The 23,019-nt window shown below is 46.5% G+C and overlaps 1 long non-coding RNA gene across 2 annotated transcripts in view; it reads right to left on the bottom strand.

Moving 5' to 3' along the window:
* The window catches only part of LOC105489142 (uncharacterized), a 28,536-nt gene that overhangs the window by 3,658 nt on the left and 1,859 nt on the right, over window positions 1-23,019 (bottom strand). Inside the window, exons 2-3 of one of the 2 annotated variants that reach the window (XR_011612543.1) lie at window positions 16,801-16,965; window positions 16,115-16,227 (exon numbers count right to left, since the gene is read on the bottom strand). This is a non-coding gene — a long non-coding RNA (uncharacterized lncRNA). Of the gene's footprint in view, window positions 1-15,425; window positions 16,228-16,800; window positions 16,966-23,019 lie in introns of those variants that run through there. The other variant, XR_011612542.1, reaches the window with a different exon arrangement.

Raw genomic sequence — 23,019 nt, 5'->3', positions numbered from 1 at the left:
TCATAATAATAATAGCCATCATGGCCGGGTGCGGTGGCTCATGCCTGTAATCCCAGCACTTTGGGAGGCCGAGGCAGGCGGATCACGAGGTCAGGAGTTCAAGACCAGCCTGGCCAACATGGTGAAATGCCATGTCTACTAATAATACAAAAATTAGCTGGGCATGGTGGTGCATATCTGTAATCCCAGCTACTGGGACAGCTGAGCCAGGAGAATGGCTTGAACCCAGGAGGCGGAGGTTGCAGTGACCTGAGATTGTGCCACTGCACTCCAGTCTGGGTGACAGAGCAAGCCTCCATCTCATAAATAAATAAATAAATAAATAAGTAAAATAGCTATCATAGTGCCAGGCACACTGTAGTCCCAGCTACTCAGGAGGCTGGGCAACCACCTTTGGGAAAAAGCTATCTAGTCACAACTGCTTTTTTTTTTTTTTTTTTAATAGAGAGAGTTTTGCCATGTTGCCCAGACTGGTCTTAAACTCCTGGGCTCAACCCATCTGCTCGCTATGGCCTCCCCAAAGTGCTGGAATTATAGGCTTGAGCCACTGTGCCCGGCCTACAAATTTTTTTTTTTTTTTTTTTTTTGAGGCAGAGTTTTGCTCTTGTTGCCCAGGCTGGAGTGCAATGGCATGATCTAGGCTCACTGCAACCTCCACCTCCCAGGTTCAAGCAATTCTCCTGCCTCAGCCTCCCGAGTAGCTGGGACTACAGGTGAGTGCCACGACGCCCAGCTAATTTTTGTATTTTTAGTATAGATGGGGTTTCACCATGTTGGCCAGGCTGGTCTCGACCTCCTGACCTTAGGTGATCTTCCTGCTTCAGCCTCCCAAAGTGCTGGGATTGCAGGCATGAGCCACTGCACCCAGCATGAAAGAGTGACCTTCGGAAACTGACTGAGTCTGTTCCTTTTCTTGGGAGCTGTTTCTTTCTTTCTTTTTTTTTTTTTTTGACATGGAGTCTTGCTATGTCGCCCAGGCTGGAATGAAATGGCATGATCTTGGCTCACTGCAACCTCTGCCTCCCAGGTTTGAGCAATTTTCCCCTCTCAGCCTCCTGAGTAGCTGATATTAAGGACACCCGCCACCATGCCCAGCTAATTTTGTGTATTTTTGTAGAGATGAGGGTTTCACCATGTTGGCCAGGTTGGTCTTGAACTCCTGACCTTAGGTGATCCAACCACCTCAGCCTCCCAAAGTGCTGGGATTACAGGTGTCAGCCACAGCGCCCGGCCATTGCAGTGTCTTTATATCCAATGCACTCACTTTCTAAAATGCGTGGAGGATGTTCTATGTGCTATTTCCAGAGGTCATTTTTGCAGAGATAATGGCATTTGAGATAAAACACCCGTGGTTTATTTGCTCTTTTCACAAGCTGGCCACTGAGTGAACTTTGGAATTGACTCTGATACCTGTTGGTGTAAAGCTCTGTCCAGGCAGTGCTGGATTACAGCAACGCCAGGTAACTCCATGTGGAAGGGAAAGGCCTCTAGTGAGGTGACCCTCTTAAGTGTATTGCCCAATGCCACAAGGGGGGTCAAAGTCTGACCGTTCCGAAAACTTGTTCCTGTTCCCTTGAGCCACTGTGGGATTTCTTCCCGTCTTTAATCACTGGCCATCATAAGCAGTGATTGGAATCGGGTGCATCCCTTCCTTGTCATTCGCTTTGTAGCCTTGCACGAATGGGCTGAGCTGTGGGTAGTTGCTATCTCAGAGGTCACAGGGATCTCCTGGACACACATTCCATGGAGTCTTTTCCTGTTTCCCTTCCCTCTGACCTCACCGGGTATTTATGACCTCACCGGGTTGTCTGGTCACAGTGTTCCCACCCCATTTATGACTCTTTGGTCTCCAGGACTCTATGCTGTCCTGCCTCCTCTCTCGCAAGACTTCTTTGCTTCCTTAAGGAGCTTTTGCTCTCTCTCCTCAAATATAGGTGACCCTCAAGGTTTGGTTGGATCTGTGTGGTTGAATCCTTTCCCAAATAGCCTGCTTGAACACTGTATACTAACTCACTTCCCCTCACCCCACCCCTGGGGATAGCTCTGGAGCTCAGATCCCTCAACCTGACCTCTGACCTCCACCACACAGTAGCACTGGCCTGCTCTGTCCTTCCCCTTCTGTGCTCCCACCAACCCCAAGCTCGCCTTTCTAGAGCTAGTCAGCTTCCTACACCCTGGACCCACTCTCTTCATGGACAGCCCTGTTTCCATTATGGCAGCCAAAACCCTCCCATTTGTTAGACTCAAATCTCAGGAATGACCTTTGATCATTCACCTGTAAGTAGTAGTAAGGGTCTTCATTGCATTTTACTAATATCAAGTAACTGTTTTTTGTTTTGTTTTGTTTTGTTTTAGACAGAGTCTCACTCTGTTGCCCAGGCGAGAGTGCAGTGGTACAATCATAGCTCACTGCACCCTTGAACCCCTGGGCTCAAGTGATCCCCCACCTCAGCCTCTCAAGTAGCTGAGACCACAGGTGCATGTCACCACATTTTGCTAATTTTTTCTTTTTCTTTTCTTTTCTTTCTTTTTTTTTTTTTTTGAGACGGAGTTTCACTGTTGATGCCCAGGCTGGAGTGCAAGGGCATGATCTTGGCTCACTGCAATCCCCACCTCCCAGGTTCGAGCAATTCTCTTGCCTCAGCCTCCCAAGTAGCTGGGATTACAGGCACCCACCACCACACCTGGCTATTTTTTGTATTTTTTAGTAGAGACAGGGTTTAGCCATGTTGGTCAGGCTGGCCTTGACTTCCTGACCTCAGGCAGTCCGCCCACCTTGGCCTCCCAAAGTAATGAGATTACAGGCATAAGCCACCACACCAAGCCAATTTTTTCTTTTTTGTAGAGATGGGGGTCTTTCTATATTGCCCAGGCTGGTCTCCAACTCCTGGCATCCAGCAGCTGCCCTGCCTCAGAGTCTCAAAGTGCTGGGTACAAGCATGGGCCACCATGCCTGATCAATCTCTCCTTTTTAAAATGATTGAATTATTAGCATTTAAATATATAACCATATTAACTTATTCTGACCTAAGAGAGTCCCAACTTTCTTCTCCTTGACCTATCTGTAAATACAAAGGCTAGAAAAGTACAACCCGAGGCCAGGTGTGGTGGTTCATGCTTGTAATCTGAGCACTTTGGGAGGCTGAGGTGAGCAGATACCTGAGGTCAGGAGTTCAAGACCAGCCTGACTAACATGGAGAAACACTGTCTCTACTAAAAATATAAAATTAGCCGGCATGGTGATGCATGCCTGTAATCCCAGCTACTCTAGAGGCTAAGGCAGGAGAATCGCTTGAACCTGGGAGGCGGAGGTTGCAGTGAGCTGAGATTGCACCACTGCACTCTAGCCTGGGCAACAAGAGCAAAATTCCGCTCCAAAAAAAAAAAAAAAGCAAAGCAGAACCTCCCCAGCATGTAGGTGTGTAAGTAGGTCTTTTTGAAAACCTGTGTAAAAGGATGCCTAAGTGCTGGCTTGTTTTTTCCTCATGGTCCAACCTCTAGGATTCGTGCTCAGGCTAGGGTTTGAGTGGCTCCTCCTGACCTGGATCTTGCAGGAGGAGTTTGCGGAGGTTACACAACTTGCTCAATACCTAGGTGACTGGCATCAAATCAGCTTGGGGCTGCCCATCAATGATGTTTAATATAAAGATATGTATCAGAGATTCAGGGGTGGCTAAAGTACCCCCTAATTCTCTTATTCTGTACCAGACATTACTCTGGATTTATAATACTCAGATCTTTTGAATGATATAGTTTTTGCCATTTGATATCTTGTGAGCATTTATTACAAGATTTCAGCCCAGTAAATGACCAAAGAGGTCTTGATCTTATTGCATCATGTTGATTTACCCAAGTTAGGACACTGTGATAAAAACAAATAAAAATAGCAGACTCTTTAAATATTTGGGTTTGCAAAGACTAACACTCTGGTAGTATAAGAAGAAGAAGGGAAGGAAATGATGACTTATTCAAAACTCACAATGACTGTATTTTACAAATGAGAAACAGAGGCAGAATAAAGTTAAGTAATCTGTTACAACGCACATTTTCAATAAGTGGCAGAGCCCGGACTCATCCACAGGGATCTTGGTCAGGACCGAGATCCAGCTCCCATTCCCACAGCAAATCGCCATTTACTTGGGGTAGCCCCCTGGCTTGGCCAGGGCATGAATGTCTTCTGTGTGATTCTTTTTTTTTTTTCCATTAAAAAACACATTGGGCCAGGTGCAGTGGCTCACACCTGTCATCCCAGCACTTTGGGAAGTCAAGGTGGGCTGACTGCTTGAGGCCAGGAGTTTGAGACCAGCCTGGGGAACATGGTGAAACTCCATCTCTACAAAAAATACAAGAATTATCTGGGCATGGTGGTGAGCACCTGTAGTCCCAGCTTCCCGGTGGGGAGGGCAGGTGCTGCTGAGATCAGAGGATTGCTTGAGTCCGGAAATGCAAGGTTGTGGTGAGCCAAGATCGCACCACTGCACTCCAGCTTGGGCAATGGAGCAAGACCCTGTCTCAAAACAAAACAAAACTAAAAAACCCATTACATTAAAAAAAGTTTTATTAAAACAACAACAACAAACTTCAAAGCTGGGAGTGGTGGCATGTGCCTGTATTCCCAGCTACTTGTAAGGCTGAAATGGGAATATCTTTTTTTTTTTTTTTTTTTTTGAGACGGAGTCTCGCTCTGCCGCCCAGGCTGGAGTGCAGTGGCCGGATCTCAGCTCACTGCAAGCTCCGCCTCCCGGGTTCACGCCATTCTCCTGCCTCAGCCTCCCGAGTAGTTGGGACTACAGGCGCCTGCCACCGCGCCCGGCTAGTTTTTTGTATTTTTTAGTAGAGACGGGGTTTCACCGTGTTAGCCAGGATGGTCTCGATCTCCTGGCCTCGTGATCCGCCCGTCTCGGCCTCCCAAAGTGCTGGGATTACAGGCTTGAGCCACCGCGCCCGGCCGGGGAATATCTTTTTGAGCCTAGGAGTCAGAGGCTACAATAAGCTATGATCATGTCACCGTACTCCAGCCCGAGTGACGGAGGGAGACCCTATCTTTAAAACCACACAAAAGGCCGGGCGCGGTGGCTCAAGCCTGTAATCCCAGCACTTTGGGAGGCCGAGACGGGTGGATCACGACGTCAGGAGATCGAGACCATCCTGGCTAACACGGTGAAACCCCGTCTCTACTAAAAAATACAAAAAACTAGCCGGGCGAGGTGGCCGGCGCCTGTAGTCCCAGCTACTCGGGAGGCTGAGGCAGGAGAATGGCGTGAACTCGGGAGGCGGAGCTTGCAGTGAGCTGAGATCCGGCCACTGCACTGCAGCCTGGGTGACAGAGCGAGACTCCGTCTCAAAAAAAAAAAAAATAAATAAATAAATAAATAAAACCACACAAAAAAAATTGGTTGGGCGTGGTGGCTCACACCTGTAATCCCAGCACTTTTGGAGGTCGAGGCGAGTGGATCACCTGAGGTCAGGAGTTTGAGATCAGCCTGGCCAACACAGTGAAACCCTGTCTCTACTAAAATACAAAAATTAGCCAGGTGTGGTGGCTTGGGCCTGTAGTCCCAGCTACTCAGGAGGCTCAGGCAGGAGAATCTTTTGAAACTGGGAGGCAGAGGTTCCAGTGAGCCGAGATCACGCCACTGCACTCCAGCCTGGGCAACAGTATTTTTTTTTTTTTTTTTTTTTTTTTGAGACACAGTGTTGCTCTATCACCCAGGCTGGAGTGCAATGGTGCGATCTCAGCTCACTGGAACCTTCGCCTCCCAGGTTCAAGTGATTCTTCTGCCTCAGCCTCCTGAGTAGTTGGGATTACAGGCGCCCACCACCATGCCCAGCTAGTTTTTGTATTTTTAGTAGAGATGGGATTTCACCACGTTGGTCAGGCTGGTCTCGAACTCCAGGCCTCAGGTGATCCACCCGCCTTGGCCTCCCAAAGTGCTGGGATCACAGGCATGAGCCACCAAGCCTGGTGCTAAAAAATTTAAATGTAAATAAAGTTTCAAGGAAAAGAGCTAGAACCAAAAAAAAAAAAAAAAAGTCTATTTTCTATGGGATGTATAGAAAGAGCAGTACCTATTACTTATGCAGTGAAACTTACAATTTGAATGAGACAGTTCAGAGCCAGAGGGTTGTGTTGAGCCACTGGCCAGCTGCGCATTAGAATCCTGATACACAGACACACACAAACACACAAAATAATAGCCAGGTGTGGAAGCAAATGCTCTATGCACATTGCCTGTGTGTCCTTAACAGTACATTAGTGGCGTCTGGGCTTTGAATCAGTCTTTGACTTTCTGTCCTTTCACAATCCTGTGCTGGTCAATGAGATACTTGAAGGCGGGTCCTCCTCTAGTGCATTTTCTCTACCACCTATGACCACAGTCATCTTTTCGAATCTGCCTTCCCTCTTTAATTGTAATAAATGAAGACGTATCTACTTTGTAAATTTGCTCTTCGGTAAATCCAAGGACTCTAGCTGGACCCTCACAGGGCCAGTTAAGAGCTGAGTGGATTGTCTGTTTAAAGGAAGTCATACTGAGTTGTTAATGAGGCTTGAGAAGGCAGTAATTGCTTTCAAAGGAGAAACTAGTTAACACAAATGTATCTTTAATTAGCTTACAGTGGGAAGTGATATTTTTGGACAGGGCCCCTGGTATCCCTACATTCCCTTCTTCCCCACTTCACACTTAGCCAGCCAGGGAAGAAAATTAAGGTACCGATCTTGCATCTAAATCTTTTGTAATTCTGCTTCTCTTGGGAAAGAAAGTATCACCTGGGAGCCAGTCCTGCTTGACTGTTTTATTAGGAATCTAGAATCTATATATGTCATATCTCATCTTTAGTAAAAGAATCCAAGAGGTCACAGAGTGGCATTAAACCTAGTGCAATAACATTGACATTCATGTAGAAACTTCACTTCTGGCTGAGTGCGGTGGCTCACGCCTGTAATTCCAGCACTGTGGGAGGCCGAAGCAGGCAGATCACTTGAGGTCAGGAGTTCGAGACCAGCCTGGCCAACATGGTGAAACCCCGTCTCTACTAAAAATATAAAAATAAGGCCAGGTGCGGTGGCTCACACCTGTAATCCCAGCACTTAAAGGAGGCCGAGGCTGGCGGATCACCTGAAGTTGGGAGTTCGAGACTAGCCTGACTAACATGTAGAAACCCTGTCTCTACTAAAAATACAAAATTAGCTGGGTGTGGTGGCAGATGCCTGTAATCCCAGCCACTCGGGAGGCTGAGGCAGGTTGATCACTTAAACCCCGGAGGCAGAGGTTGCAGTGAGCTGAGATTGCACCACTGCACTCCAGCCTGGGAGACAGAGTGAGACTCCACCTCAAAACATGAAAAAAAAGAAGCTTCTTCACTTCTGCCTGGTATCTCACACTCATTTAGGAGCACTCTTGGAAAAATAAAAAAGGGTAATGTGACAGAAATTGTAGGGCTTGGGATCTACATGCTAAATCCTGGCTTCCACCCCTCCTTCCTGGCCTTATGGTCTCAGAATCTTAGGCAAGTCACTTCACTGATCTGGAATTTATTAATGTGTTTGAAAGTACTGGGCACATAGTAGGCCCTTTGTAAATATTAGTTTTTTTCTGCCTATAACTGGGATCTGCCAGGAAATACATGCTAAACTCAGGAAGGGAAATTGGATTAAGAGTCCTTGTTGAGTGCTGTAGGGGAGGAAAAGTAATTTTCTCTCAGCATTTCACTGTTCTTAGTTGGAATGAACCCCTGTAAACAAAAACCAGATGAATGAGAGAAAAACAGAAGTTCATTAACCTGAATATTTTCTGTATATAGGGGAGACATGCAGGGAAAAATGAGCAAATCTCCCAGAGTAAAAAACAATCTCAAAGAGGTGGCTTTGAATTCAGGCTTCAATACTTGAGACAAAGAAAGAAAGGTGTGGGTACAGTCCTGGGGGAGGTGACCAGGAAAATCAGCTAAAGGGTAAGGTTTGTTACACAGATTTAAGTTGATGCATTCTCCATCGATTAGTTTCTAGAGGGTGCTGTGGCCCATGCCAGTAATCCCAGCTCCTCTGGAGGCTGAGGTGGGAGGATCTCTTGAGGCCAGGAGTTCGAGACTGGGCCGGTGAGGATGGTGAGATTTACCCCCACTACTACACAAAAGACAACATGGATCAACAGATGTTTTCTTCTAGCCATAAGACAATGACAATCTCTAATGAGGTAAAATAGTGGTACATGAAAAGTATATGTAATTTTATAAGAAACTCATGTCAGCTAACTATATGGTAAAGTTAGGCTACCTTCTTTCTTCTAGATTCTCAGATACGTAAGAGCTCAACCTAAAGATTCTCAAGTTATTAGAATTTAAACAGTTCAAGCCAGCTGTGCAGAGGGGATTTTTGAAACTTGTGGAGAAACTATCAACTAATAGGAATTACTCCCCAAATCATGGCTGTAATGAGCTTTAGATGTGTTCATTTGACATAAGAGAGGAAATCCGTCAGAGTTCAAGCTGGAAAACAGAAATCACTCTGGGTATTTCAAGCAGAGGGTTTGAACTGGGGAATCAGGTGTTTATAACAAGGTTGAAGAACAGGATGTCAAGGGAAGCTTCTAGGTTTACAGTGTTGCTGTGGTGCTGGACGTCAGTCAGTTGTGGCCATCACACAAGAAAAAAACCCCCCAAAACATAAAACAACTAAACTGATATTTCTTTTTTTTTTTTTTTTTTGAGACGGAGTCTCGCTCTGTCGCCCAGGCTGGAGTGCAGTGGCCGGATCTCAGCTCACTGCAAGCTCCGCCTCCCGGGTTCACGCCATTCTCCGGCCTCAGCCTCCCGAGTAGCTGGGACTACAGGCGCCCGCCACCTCGCCCGGCTAGTTTTTTGTATTTCTTAATAGAGACGGGGTTTCACCGTGTTAGCCAGGATGGTTTCGATCTCCTGACCTCGTGATCCGCCCGTCTCGGCCTCCCAAAGTGCTGGGATTACAGGCTTGAGCCACCGCGCCCGGCCTAAACTGGTATTTCAACCACAGCCCACAAGAGTGGGCCAGGACATGTATCCTGAGCCTAAACAGTTTGACTGTTGGGAAAAACACTCTTCCCTGTACACTTTTTTTTTTTTTTTTCAGACGGGGTTTTGCTCTGTCGCCCAGGCTGGAATGTAGCGGCACGATCTTGGCTCACTGCGACCTCTGCCTCCTGGATTCAAGTGATTCTTCTACCTCAGCCTCCCGAGTAGCTGGGATTACAGGCACCTGCCACCATGCCCGTTTCATTTTTGTATTTTTAGTAGAGACAGGGTTTCACCATGTTGGCAGGCTGGTCTTGAACTCCTTACCTCAGGTGATCCACCTACCTCGGCCTCCCAAAGTGTTGGGGTTACAGGCGTGAGCCACCGCGCCCGGCCTCTTTCCTGTATTCTTTCACACAATACTTGTGATATCAGATGTGTGGGGGTTTTTACCACCACACCAGGCAATTCTATGGCAAACACCAACTGGGTGGCCACTTCAATTCTGATACTATCTAACTGGGGATAGTGTCAGATCCCACAAGTTAAGGGCTCAGTCCCACAAGCTGCCTCCACTTCAGACACCAATTACAAGTCCCACTTTCGACCTACTGGCTATAAATTGGGGGTCCCACGATCCCCTTCTAAGGTTCAATAATTTGCTAGCATAACCCATATAACTCAGGAAAACACTTTATTATATTGACTGGTTTATTGCATAGGGTATTATAAAGGATATGGATGAATAACTGGATGAAGAGGTACCTAAAGCAAGGTCCAGAAGGGTCCCAAGCACAGGATCGTCTGTCCCTGTGTACTTGGGGTGCACCACCCTCTCATCACCTCCACCTGTTCAACAACATGGAAGCTCATAAAATCTTGTCTTTCAGGGTGTTGTGGAGCTTAATCTCTAGCTCCCTTCCCCTCCACTCTTTCCTGGAGGTTGGTGGGTGGGCTGAAAGTTTCAACCCTCTAATCACTTGGTCCTTCTGGTGACCAGCCCCATCTTGAGGCTATCTAAGGGCACCCATCTTAAGCCACCTTATTAGCATAAATTCAATTGTGATCAAAAGTGGCTCCTTATAAATAACAAAAGACAATCCTAGCACTCAGGAAATTCCAAGAGTTTTAGAAACTTTGTACCAGGAACCAGGTACAATATTTCTTATTATACCAGAATTCTCTTCTAAACTAGATATTTAAATAAGAACCAGAGTGTCACAGTACTCAGAATCATATCAAGGGCCAGGTACCATGGCTCATGCCTGTAATCCCAGTACTTTAGGAGGCCCAAGTAGGAAGGTCACTTGAGGCCAGGAGTTCAAGACCAGCCTGGGCAACAAAGCAAGACCCCTGTCTCTACAAATATAAAACAAAATAAAATAAAAACAAAACCCAAAGAAACAAAAAACAAAATTGTATGAAAAATCAACTCATGAGAAAGAAGAACAGATGGAAATTTTAGAACTGAAAAATATAGTCATATAAATAATTAAAAATCCAAATCTATGACTGGGTTTAACAGTAGAATGTAAAGGACAGAGGAAAGAATCAGTGAATGCATATGTAAAGCAATAGCAATTACCCAATCCGAACAAGAGAGAGAAAACAGAAAAAAATGAAGAGCTCTTCAGGGACATGTGGGACTACAACAAAAGATCTAACATTCATGCTACCGAAGTCTCAGAACAGAGGACAAAGAGAGCAAGGCTGAAAAAGTAATCAAGAAATAATGATTGAGACTGGGCGCTATAGCTCATGCCTGTAATTCCAGCACTTTAGGAGGCCCAGGTGGGCAGATTGCTTGAGCCCAGGAGTTCAAGACCAGCCTCTGTCTCTAAGAAAAAAAAAAAAAAAAGCAAAACCAAAGATGAAAACAAGTCAGGTGTGGTGTCATGTGCCTGTAGTCCTTGAAACTGGAGAGGTTGAGGTGGGAGGATTGCTTGAGCCCAGGAGTTTGAGGCTACAGTGAGCCACAATCACACTACTGCACTTTAGCCTAGTGACGGAGCAAGACCCTGTCTCCTAATGTAAGAAAACAACAACAACAACAACAAAAGGCCAGGCACAGTGACTCACACCTGTAATCTCAGTGCTTTGGGAGGCCAAGGTGGGCAGATCACCTGAGGTCAGGAGTTTGAGACTAGCCTGGCCAACATGGTGAAATCTCGTCTCTACTAAAAATACAAAAATTAGTCGGGCATGGTGGTGCATGCCTGTAATCCCAACTACTCTGGAGGCTGAGGCAGGAGACTCACTTGAACCCAGGAGGTGGAGGTTGCAGTGAGCCAAGTTCATGCCACTGCACTCCAGCCTGGGAGGCAGAGTGAGACTTTGTCTCCAAAAAAGAGAGAGAGAGAAGAAATAATGGTTGAAAATGTCTGAAATTTGGCAAAAAATAAATAAATGTACAGATTTAAAAGCTCTAAATGAACATCAGACAACATAAGCCTAATGAAATCCATGCTAAGTCACATCACAGTCAAACTTGGCATGAAGGCCGGGCGCGGTGGCTCAAGCCTGTAATCCCAGCACTTTGGGAGGCCGAGACGGGCGGATCACAGTGCTGGGTCAGGAGATCGAGACCATCCTGGTTAACACGGTGAAACCCCGTCTCTACTAAAAAATACAAAAAACTAGCCGGGCGAGGTGGCGGGCGCCTGTAGTCCCAGCTACTCGGGAGGCTGAGGCAGGAGAATGGCGTAAACCTGGGAGGCGGAGCTTGCAGTGAGCTGAGATCTGGCCACTGCACTCCAGCCTGGGTGACAGAGCTAGACTCCGTCTCAAAAAAAAAAAAAAAACTTGGCATGAACTTCAAACTCTTGAATACCAAAGACAGGAAGAAAATCCTGAAAGAAGCGAAAGAGAACTGATATCTATAGAGGTTAAACTATTTGAGTGACAACACATTTCTCATTGAAACAATGGAGGCCAAAAGGAGGTGGCACGGCATTTTTGAAGTGCTGAAAGAAAATAACTGTCAACTCAGAATTCTATATCCCACAAAAATATCCTTCAATAATGAAGGGAAATTGAATCATTCTCAGTTGGTCGCCAACTTTTAAAAAAATGTCTAAAAGAATTTCTCTAGCTGGGTGAGGTGGCTCACGCTTGTAATCCCAACACTTGGGGAGGCTGAGGCGGGTGGATCACCTGAGGTTGAGAGTTTGAGACCAGCCTGACCAACATGGAGAAACCCGGTCTCTACCAAAAATAGAAAATTAGCCGGGCGTGGTGGCGCATGCCTGTAATCCCAGCTACACAGGAGGCTGAGGCAGGAGAATTGCTTGAACCCGGGAGGCAGAGGTTGCAGTGAGCCAAGATCGTGCCATTACACTCCCGCCTGGGCAACAAGCATGAAACTCTGTCTCAAAAAAAAAGAAAGAAAAGAAATTTGTCTAGACAAAAAGCAAATGACAAAAGAAGGACTCTTGGAACATCAGAAAAGACTAAGAAACAATAGTGAAAAAAAGTATAAATACAATCAACTTTCCATCTCTTGCATTTTCTAAATGCATCCTTAAGGGATGCATTCCAATATCCCTAGTCAATGCCTGAAACCTTGAATAGTACTAAACTCCATATATACTATTTTTGTTTTTCTTTTTATTACTTCTTTTTATTATACTTTAAGTTCTGGGATACATGTGCTGACCGTGCAGGTTTGTTACATAGGTATACATGTGCCATGGTGGTTTGCTGCATCCATCAACCTGTCATCTAGGGTTTTTTTTTTTTTTTTTTGAGACGGTGACTTGCTCTTGTTGCCCAGGCTGGAGTGCAGTGGCACAATCTTGGCTCACTGCAACCTCTGCCTCCCAGGTTCAAGCGATCTTCCTGCCTCAAGCCCCCTAGAAGCTGGGATTACAGGCACACACCACCACACCCAGCTAATTTTTGTATTTTTAATAGAGAAGGGGTTTCACCATGTTGGCCAGGCAGGTCTTGAACTCCTGACCTCAGGTGATCCTGCCACCTTGGCCTCCCAAAGTGCTGGGATTACAGGCGTGGGCCACCGAGCCCAGCCCCATCATCTAGGTTTTTTTTTTTTTTTTTTTTTTAGACGGAGTCTTGCTCTGTCGCCCAGGCTGGAGTGCAATGGCGCAATCTCGGCTCACTGCAAGCTCCGCCTCCTGGGTTCATGCCATTCTCCTGCCTCAGCCTCCCGAGTAGCCGGGACTACAGACGCCCGCCACCACGCCCAGCTTATTTTTTGTATTTTTAGTAGAGACGGGATTTCACCATGTTAGTCAGGATGGTCTTGACCTCCTGACCTCGTGATCTGCCTGCCTAGGCCTCCCAAAGGGCTGGGATTACAGACATGCCCATCATCTAGGTCTTAAGCCCTGCATGCATTAGATATTTGTCCTCATGCTATCCCTCCCCTTGCCCCCACTCCCTAACAGACCCCAGTGTGTGATGTTCCCCTCCCTGTGTCCATGTGTTCTCATTGCTCAACTCCCACTCACTTATGATTGAGAACATGCAGTGTTTGGTTTTCTGTTCCTGTGTTAGTTTGCTGAGAAAGATGGTTTCCAGTTTTATCCATGTCCTTGCAAAGGACATGAACTCATTCTTTTTTATGGCTGCATAGTATTCCATGGTGTACATATTATTAAGTCAAGGACTTTCACCTTTTCATTTAAAGGAAGTGCTTTACAGCTTCTCTGTGGCATATCCAAATTGCTAGCATCACTATTCTGAAATTTTGGGCCATTATTAAGTAAAACACAACACTGCAATATCCTGACGGTCAATCTGAGAATGGGACAACTGAGAAGGCTGCAAAGCGATTGAGGGTGCACAGCATAAGGAGCATGGATACACTGGACGAAGGGATGAATCACATCCCAGGCACGATGGGGCAGGACAGTGCGAGATTTTGTCATGCTCCTTGGAACAGCGCGTAGCTTAAAACTTATGAACTGTTGGCCGTGCACGGTGGCTCATGCCTGTAATCCCAGCACTTTGGGAGGCTGAGGTGGGTGGGTCACCTGAGGTCAGGAGTTCAAGACCAGCCTGACCAACATGGAGAAGCCCCGTCTCTACTACAAACACAAAATTAGCTGGGCATGGTGGCACATGCCTGTAATCCCAGCTACTCAGGAGGCTGAGGCAGGAGAATCGCTTGAATCTGGGAGTTGGAGGTTGCGGTGAGCTGGGCTCATGCCACTACACTCCAGCCTGGGCAACAAAAGCAAAACTTAGTCTCAAAAAAAAAAAAAAAAGGGGGAGGAAGAAAAAAAACGACTTATGAACTGTTTATTTCTGGAATTTTCCATTTATGGTTTCAGAAGGTGGTTGACTGCAGGTAACTGAAACCATGAAAAGTGAACCCACAAATAAGGGGGTCTACTGCACTCTTCTTCAGGGGCAGTCTGTGTATTGCAGCACCTTCAGTTGTTACTCTGAAAGCCCTGCTGGTGCTGTGGCACATTTTGGAAACAGGGTGTGTTCTATAATGTTCCAATTAAATATTGGTATTTTCACAGCCCTCTGTCTTGGGCTATGAACTTCACAAGCGTTTTTCCAGTGATACAGTTCCTTTCTTTTCTGCCCTGTACTCTCTCTCTGGCTGCAGAGTCGACGGTTGATTTCCTCTAAGCCCTGACCCCTGTTTATTCTGCTTTGTTTTATTTTTCCTTCATTATGTAAAACAAGAAGGCTGGAGGAGGCTAGAGTAGGAGGCATTCCATTCCTCAGCTGGGATAAAGCTCTGGCAAAGTCCTTCCCTTCGGAGAGTAGGCTTTTGCTATGAAGAAAGCTCTGGATATGCTCCTCAAACCTGTCCACACTCAGCCTTCCTTAATTTATCAAAAATATTACCATTAACGTGTTCCTACCTAATGTGTCAAAAAATTTTATTGATTATCAATCTGTTCATTTTTTTTTTTTTTGAGATGGACTCTTGTTCTGTCGCCCAGGTTGGAGTGCTGTGGTGCCATCTCAGCTCACTGAAACCTCCATCTAGTAGCTTCAAGCGTTTCTCATGCCTCAGCCTCCTGAGTAGCTGGGACTACAGGCACAAGCCACCATGCCCAACTAAGTTTTGTATTTTTTTTTTTTTTTTTTTTGAGACGGAGTCTCACGCTGTTGCCCAGGCTGGAGTGCAGTGGCGCGATCTCGGCTCACTGCAAGCTCCGCCTCCCGGGTTCCCGCCATTCTCCTGCCTCAGCCTCCTGAGTAGCTGGGACTACAGGCGCCCGCCACCGCGCCCGGCTAATTTTTTTGTATTTTTAGTAGAGACGGGGTTTCACTGTGGTCTCGATCTCCTGACCTTGTGATCCGCCCGCCTCGGCCTCCCAAAGTGCTGGGATTACAGGCTTGAGCCACCGCGCCCGGCCAAGTTTTGTATTTTTAGTAGAGATGGGGTTTCACCATATTGGCCAGGTTGGTCTCGAACTCCTGACCTCAAGTGATCCACCCACATTGGCCTCCCAAAGTGTTGGGATTACATGCGTGAGCCTAGCCTTTATTATTATGTATTTATTCTTAAGACAGGGTCTTGCTCTGTCACCCAAGTTGGAGTGCAGTGTCAAAATCATAGCTTGCCAAAGCCTCAAAATCCTGGGCTGAAGTGCTCCTCCTGCCTCAGCCTCCTGTGTCCAGCCCAGAGTGGTTTTAGATATGTAGGGTTTACCATTATCTTAGAGTCAGGTTCTAGTAATCCACCCAATGCCTGGGTATTTTTGTTTCCTTAGTAAATGGCCACAGGTATCTTTGGGGAGTTCAGGAGGAAGATTTATAGTATATACTCATAGCGGGGTAAGATCTTTTTTCAAGAGTCCTTCTTCAACATCCCCTTCATCTGGGTCTATGAACTGTTTGAAGTCAGGTAGTTGGTTGAGAAGCTGGGTCTCTCAATTTTGGTGACTTATATCAAGTTTTTGTTCACCAGATCAAATTGTGTCTTTAGTAGTCTACCCATCAATTTGTGAACACCAAAGATCCCCGTGGATCATCTGACAGGTTACCCTTCTGATCCACTGCCCATTATGACAACGTTGCTCATCTTTCTCTATTGACTAGTGCTGCCGCTTGGCTTCTACCACCCCAGGATTCCACCATTAACATTAGAATCAAGGAGCCCATCTCAACAGTTCCATTATGTAACACCATCTTATACCTGTAGAGGACAGCAGCCACAGAACTGTTCAAAAACACCGGTGCTCCTCTTACCAAAGGACTTCTCAATACTCTGGTGAAGGGATTGTCCTCTGGTTTCTTCTGAGGGATACACTGAAAGGGTGGAAGAGTGTGTTACTCATGACAAATCTACTCCAACATTCCTTTCTCACCAAGACTTAGATCCTTCTCTATTATTCCAAGAAACTTCTAGTATCTTTTTTTTTTTTTTTTTTTTTTTGGAGACAAGGTCTTGCTCTGTCACTCAGGCTGGAGTGCAGTGGCACAATCATGACTCATTACAGCCTCAACCTCACAGACTCAAGCAGTCCTCCTTCCTCAGCCTCCAGAGTAGCTAGGACCACAGGGGCGTGCCACCACACCCAGCGAAGTTACATATTTTTTTGTAGAGACAGAGGTCTCATCATGTTGCTCAGGCTGGTCTAGAATTCCTGGGTCCAAGAGATCCACCCTCCCCAGCCTCCCAAAGTACTGGGATTACAGGTGCAAGCCACTATGTGCCCAGACAGAAGTCGTAGTATCTTAACCTAATTTAATGAAGGCCACTGTTAAGTATGGTTTCATCAACCAACTCAGCAAACTAAAAAGCCACTCCCGGCTGATTGAGCTAACACACTGAAACCAGAATCTCTCGTACTACAAATAAATCAATAATTTCAACTTTACATTCCTTTTTGTCTGGTTTAGAATCCACTCCCACATAGAAATCCTCTGGTGATAATATATATTAGCAACATTTTGCAATTCTTTTCTTGTATAAGCTTCTCCTCTGGTGTCAAATGTCCTACTCATCTTCTAGGGGTATGCTAAGATCTGATTCTGGTTGTGGATCTGAAAGCAAAGAAGCATTGACATTCCAGTGCAAGGTTAGTGCTTTTAGCCAAGTCATTACAGGATCTTCATGCAAGGTATGGCCAGTTTATGAAAGAGGGCAGGAGGAATGGGTTTACCTATCAAAGGAGACTCAGTGGGATTTGGGGTTTCAAGACAATAGAATTCATTCCAAGCTATAAAAATGTTCCCATTCCAAGTTCAAGGATTTCTTTTCCTTCTCTTTCTTTCTCTTTCCCTCCCTCCCTCCCGCCCCCCTCTCTCTCTTTCTTTGAAACAGAGTCTTGCTCTGTTGCCCATGTTGGAGTGCAGTGTCTCAGTCTGGGCTGACTGCAACCTCCACCTCCCGGGTTCAAGCAATTCTCCTGCCTCAGCCTCCTGAGTAGCTGGGATTACAGGCGCCTGCCACCAAGCCCAGCTAATGTTTGTATTTTTAGTAGAGATGGGGTTTCACCATGTTGCCCAGGCTGGTCTCGAACTCCTGACCTCAAGAAATCCACTCACCTCGGCCTCCCAAAGTGTTGGGATTATACACATGAGCCACTGCACCTGGCCATTTCTTTCTCATTTAAGAGATGGAGTCTAACTGTTGCCCAGAATGGAATGCAGTGGTGTGATTATAGCTAGGACCACAGATATGTGTCACAACACCTGGCTTTTTTTTTATTTTTTGAGATGGATTCCCGCTCTGCCACCCAGACTGGAGTGCAGTGGTGTGATCTGGGCTCACCACAACCTCTACTTCCCAGGTTCAAGTGATTCTCCTGCCTCAGCCTCCCGAGTAGCTGGGATTACAGGCACCTGCCAGCATGCCTGGCTAATTTTTGTATTTTTAGTAGAGATGAGGTTTCACCATGTTGGCCAGGCTGGTCTCAAACTCCTGACCTCAGGTGATCCACCTACCTTGGCCTCCCAAAGTGCTGAGGTTACAGGCGTGAGCCACCATGCCCAGTCTTGGCTAATATTTTAAATTTTTTGTAGAGACAGCCAGGCTATGCTGCCCAGGCTGGTTTCAAACTCCTGGTCTCAAGGAATGCTTCTTCCTCAGCTTCCTGAAGTGCCGAGATTATAGGACTACAGGCATGTGCCATCATGCTCAGCCCCATAAACAACTTCTGTATGTATAGCTGTGTGTAAAAAGGCGATCGTCAGCTGCACATATATAAGTTCATTTATTCATTTCATCTTTTTTTATTCGAGACAGAGTCTCACTCTGTTGCCCAAGCCTTTTTTTTTTTTTTTTTTTTTTTAATTTTTAAATAGCTGGGACTCCTGGAACAGTACTCCCAAGAACTCATGGATACCAAGGGTTTCCAATTAATTCCAAAATTTCACATATGGTCCAATTTCATCACAGTGCCCAAGAAGTTCATCTGAATTTGTGCCATGTTACCCATAGCCAGAATTCAGAGCAATTCTGGAATCAGGCAATTTGACACCTGTAAACTGTTCAAGTCTAGGGTCTGCATCAACTCTCCCCAACTTTTTTGAGATGGGGTTTTGCTGGGCTCCCCAGGCTGGTCTAGAGAACTCCTGGGTTCAAGCAATCCTCCCACCTCAGCCTCCTGAGTGGCTAGGACTACAGGCATGTGCCATCACGCTCAGCCCCATAAACAACTTCTATATGTATAGCTCTGTGTAAAAAGACCATTGTCAACTGCACATATATAAGTTCATTTATTCATTTCTTTTCTTTTTTTTTTTTTTTTAATTTGAGACAGAGTCTCACTCTGTCGCCCAGGCTGGAGTGCAGTGGTGATCTCGGCTTACTGCAACCTCCACCTCCCAGGTCTAAAAGATTCTCTGCCTCAGCCTCCCAAGTAGCTGGGACTACAGATGTGTGCCACCACGCCTGGATAATTTTTGTATTTTTTGGTAGAGATGGGGTTTTACCACATTGGCCAGGCTGGTCTCAAACTCTTGACCTCAGGTGATCCACCCACCTTGGCCTCCCAAAGTGCTAGGATTACAGGCGTGAGCCTCCGCGCCTGGCCCGTTTATTCATTTCAAGGGCTGTGGTTCCCGAAATGTCACCAAGTTTGTTATGTTATTGTCCACCAGATTCTAACAACCTCAAATTGGGTTTCTTTTTTTTTTTTGAGACGGAGTCTCGCGCTGTCACCCAGGCTGGAGTGCAGTGGCCGGATCTCAGCTCACTGCAAGCTCCGCCTCCCGGGTTCACGCCATTCTCCTGCCTCCACCTCCCGAGTAGCTGGGACTACAGGCGTCCGCCACCTCGGCCGGCTAGTTTTTTGTATTTTTTAGTAGAGACGGGGTTTCACCGTGTTAACCAGGATGGTCTCGATCTCCTGACCTCGTGATCCGCCCGTCTCGGCCTCCCAAAGTGCTGGGATTACAGGCTTGAGCCACCGCGCCCGGCCTTTTTTTTTTTTTTTTGAGACGGAGTCTCGCTCTGTCTCCCAGGCTGGAGTGCAGTGGCCGGATCTCAGCTCACTGCAAGCTCCACCTCCCGGGTTCCCGCCATTCTCCTGCCTCAGCCTCCAGAGTAGCTGGGACTACAGGCGCCCGCCACCTCGCCCGGCTAGTTTTTTGTATTTTTAGTAGAGACGGGGTTTCACCGTGTTAGCCAGGATGGTCTCGATCTCCTGACCTCGTGATCCACCCGTCTCGGCCTCCCAAAGTGCTGGGATTACAGGCTTGAGCCACCGCGCCCGGCCTCTTCTGATTTTTAAGTCTTCATTCTTTTAGACTTCACATAAGAATATTCTGATGAATGCCAGTTGTGGTGGCTCATGCCTGTAATCCCAGCCCTTTGGGAGGCCGAGGCCGGCAGATCACGAGGTTAGGAGTTTGAGACCAGCCTGGCCAACATGGTGAAACCCCATCTCTACTAAAAAATACAAACAGTAGCTGGGCATGGTGGTGGGCACCTGTAATCCCAGCTACTCGGGAGGCTGAGGCAAGAGAATCGTTTGAACCCGAGAGGTGGAGGTTGCAGTGAACTGAGACCACGCCATTGCACTCCAGCCTGGGCAACAGAGCACGACTCTGTCTCAAAAAAAAAAAAAAATAGTATTCTGATGAAACTTCTGAATAAAAGGTGGAAGCTGGCTCAGGCCAAATATTTGTACTAGAGCAGAACAGGCAGGGGAGGAACAAAAGTAGAGGCAGGCCAGGTGCAGTAGCTCACGCCTGTAATCCCAGCACTTTGGGAGGCTGAGGCGGTGGATCACCTGAAGTTGGGAGTTTGAGACCAGCCTGACCAACATGGAGAAACCCCGTCTCTACTAAATATCCAAAAAAATTAGCCGGGCGTGGTGGTGCATGCCTGTAATCCCAGCTACTCGGGAGGCTGAGGCAGGAGAATTGCTTGAACCTGGGAGGCGGAGGTTGCAGTCAGCTGAGATCAGGCCATTGCACTCCAGCCTGGGTAACAAGAGCAACACTCAAAAAAAAAAAAAAAAAAAAAAAATGGAGGCAAAGGAAAAAACTCCCTGAAAACTCATACAATGGCAGGGAGTGAATCTGCCTCTCAGGAATCTCTTGCCTTTTTCACCCAAACATTAAGCCCTCCTGAATCTGCTTTTGGCTTCCATTATAGCCTCTGTTTGGGTTTATTCGGAAAACGAATTGTTTTGAAAAAGCACTATATAACTGTGCTTCCTCTGGTCTCACACCATACTACAACAATCAACGCAAAAGACTTCCATGATCAGGCTAGGCGTGGTGGCTCATGCCTGTAATCCCAACGCTTTTGGAGGCCAAGGCAGGCGGATCACTTGAGGTCAGGAGTTTGAGACCAGCCTGGCCAACCCCGTCTCTACTAAAAAAAAAAATGCAAAAATTAGTTGCGCGTGGTGGTATGTGCCTGTAGTCCCTGCTACTCCGGAGGCTGAAGCAGGAGAATCACTTGAAACTGTGAGGTGGAGGTCACAGTGAGCCGAGATCACACCACTGCACTCTAGCCTGGGCAACAGACCAAGACTGTCTCAATGGAATAAAAAAAGAAGATGATGACTTCCGTGATCCCAAAATATATGGGGATTTCTCCCCAGGAACAAGCAAGCCGTTGGTTCTGAGGCAGACACCAGCTGGGTGCCCTCCACTTCAATTCTGACACTCTATCTAGAGATAGTGGCAGATCCCAAGGGTTGAGGGCTCAGTCCCCAAGACACCAGTTGCAATTCTAGACCTCCAGAACTTCTAACAGATCAGCTTCAAGCTGGGGATTCCATGATGCCTTCTTTGGGTTTGATTAATTTGATAGAACAGCTTACAGAACTCAGGGAACCACTTATGTCTACTGATTTTTTAATAAAGGATATTACAAATAACACAGATGAAGAGATAAGCAGGGCGAGGTAGGTATGGGAGAAGGGGCGAGGACCTTCCATGGCCTCTCTGCATGTGCCACTCCGTGTATATTCAGCTATCCAGAAGCTCTCTGAAACCTGTCCTCTTGGGTTTTTGTGTGTGTGTTGTTTTTGTTTTTTTGAGATAGAGTCTCGCTCTGTCGTCTAGGCTGGAGTGCAGTGGCACGATCTTGGCTCATTGCAACCTCCACCTCCCGGGTTCAAGTGATTCTCCTGACTCAGCCTCTTGAGTAGCTGGGACCACAGGCGCCCATCACCATGCCCGGCTAATTTTTGTATTTTTAGTAGAGACAGGATTTCACCATGTTGGCCAGGCTGGTTTCAAACTCCCGACATCAAGTGATCCACCCGCCTTGGCCTCCCAAAGTGCTGGGATTACAGGTGTGAGCCGGCCTTTGGTTTTTATAGAGGCTTCATTAGGAGCCATCCGTCACATTAGCATACAAAAAGGCAGGAGTCTGGAGATTCCCAGGACTTTAGGAGTTGTAGGCCAGGAAATGGGATGAATACCAGATATGTATTTCACAACATCACACACACAAATAAAAAACTCTCAATGCATTTCAAGCAGAGGAGAATTAAATGTCAGGAATAGGTGCATACAAAACCACTCGAAAAACTGGAAGAGCAAAAACCGGGGAATACCAACACTATCTTCAAGTCAACCACTGAAGGTCTAGTCTAGTACACAGAAATTCCTGCTGGGGAACTGCAGGACATTCCCATTGATGGACACAGCTTCCCAGCTACGTGAAGGTGGGGTGCTGGTAAGGAAGCACATCATGTCTGCAGTGGTCTATGCATCTGTCTGCTGCAGTCAGAAAATAAGAAAACAGTTTTTACCTTTGTTCCATTTCCCAATTCTCTCTCTCTCTCTCTCTTTTTTTTTCTTTTGAGGCAGAGTCTTGCTCTATCACCCAGGCTGGAGTGGTGCGCTCTCGGCTCACTGAAACCTCTGCCTCCCAGGTTCAAGCGATTATCGTGCCTTAGCCTCCTGAGTAGCTAGGACTACAAGCACACCCACCAAACCTGGGTACATTTTTTTCGTATTTGTAGTAGAGATGGGGTTTCACCATCTTGGCCAAGCTGGTCTTGAAGTCCTGTCCTCAAGTGACCCACCCGCCTCAGCCTCCCAAAGTGCTGGGATTACAGGAGTGAGCCACCGCATCCAGCCCCAATTCTCATTCATATATATATATAGAGATAGATAGATAGATAGATATAGATATAGATATAGATATATAGATATATAGATTTTTTTTTTTTTTTTTTTTTGGCAGGAGGCAAATAACATCCATCACCGCGGAGCCAAAGGGATCTGGGAATTATTATTCCCCGGCTTCCAGTCCCTCTGATACATAGAAAGAACATATACAGGAATAAGAATAAATGCAGATTACCTCCTCCCTCCAATCCTTCCCCACAACCCCCACCATCTGGCACTGAGGAGATCTCCCAACTTTTATGAAGGCTGTAATTTCAATTCCAAATGGCTGAAAATCTCTTCAGAGACATTCAGCCCAGCCCTCCTAGCTCACCACTCGCCTCCACCTGCCACACAGACATTTTACCTACTGTTCTTTGTGGTGTATTTTCCTGCCCTCTTTTCCATCTCTACTTTCCTGCCTCTCTGAATAGTCTGTTCCTCCTGGGTACAGAGCCCAGAATCTGTTAAGGGTGATTGGAGGAGGAAACTTAGCAGATAAGCAAGAACGAGAAC

Source organism: Macaca nemestrina, chromosome 14 (assembly GCF_043159975.1).
Source record: "Macaca nemestrina isolate mMacNem1 chromosome 14, mMacNem.hap1, whole genome shotgun sequence".
NCBI classification, from domain to species: Eukaryota; Metazoa; Chordata; class Mammalia; order Primates; family Cercopithecidae; genus Macaca; species Macaca nemestrina.
The sequence above is the reverse complement of the archived record's forward strand: the minus strand, read 5'-3'. Positions and strand labels throughout refer to the sequence as shown.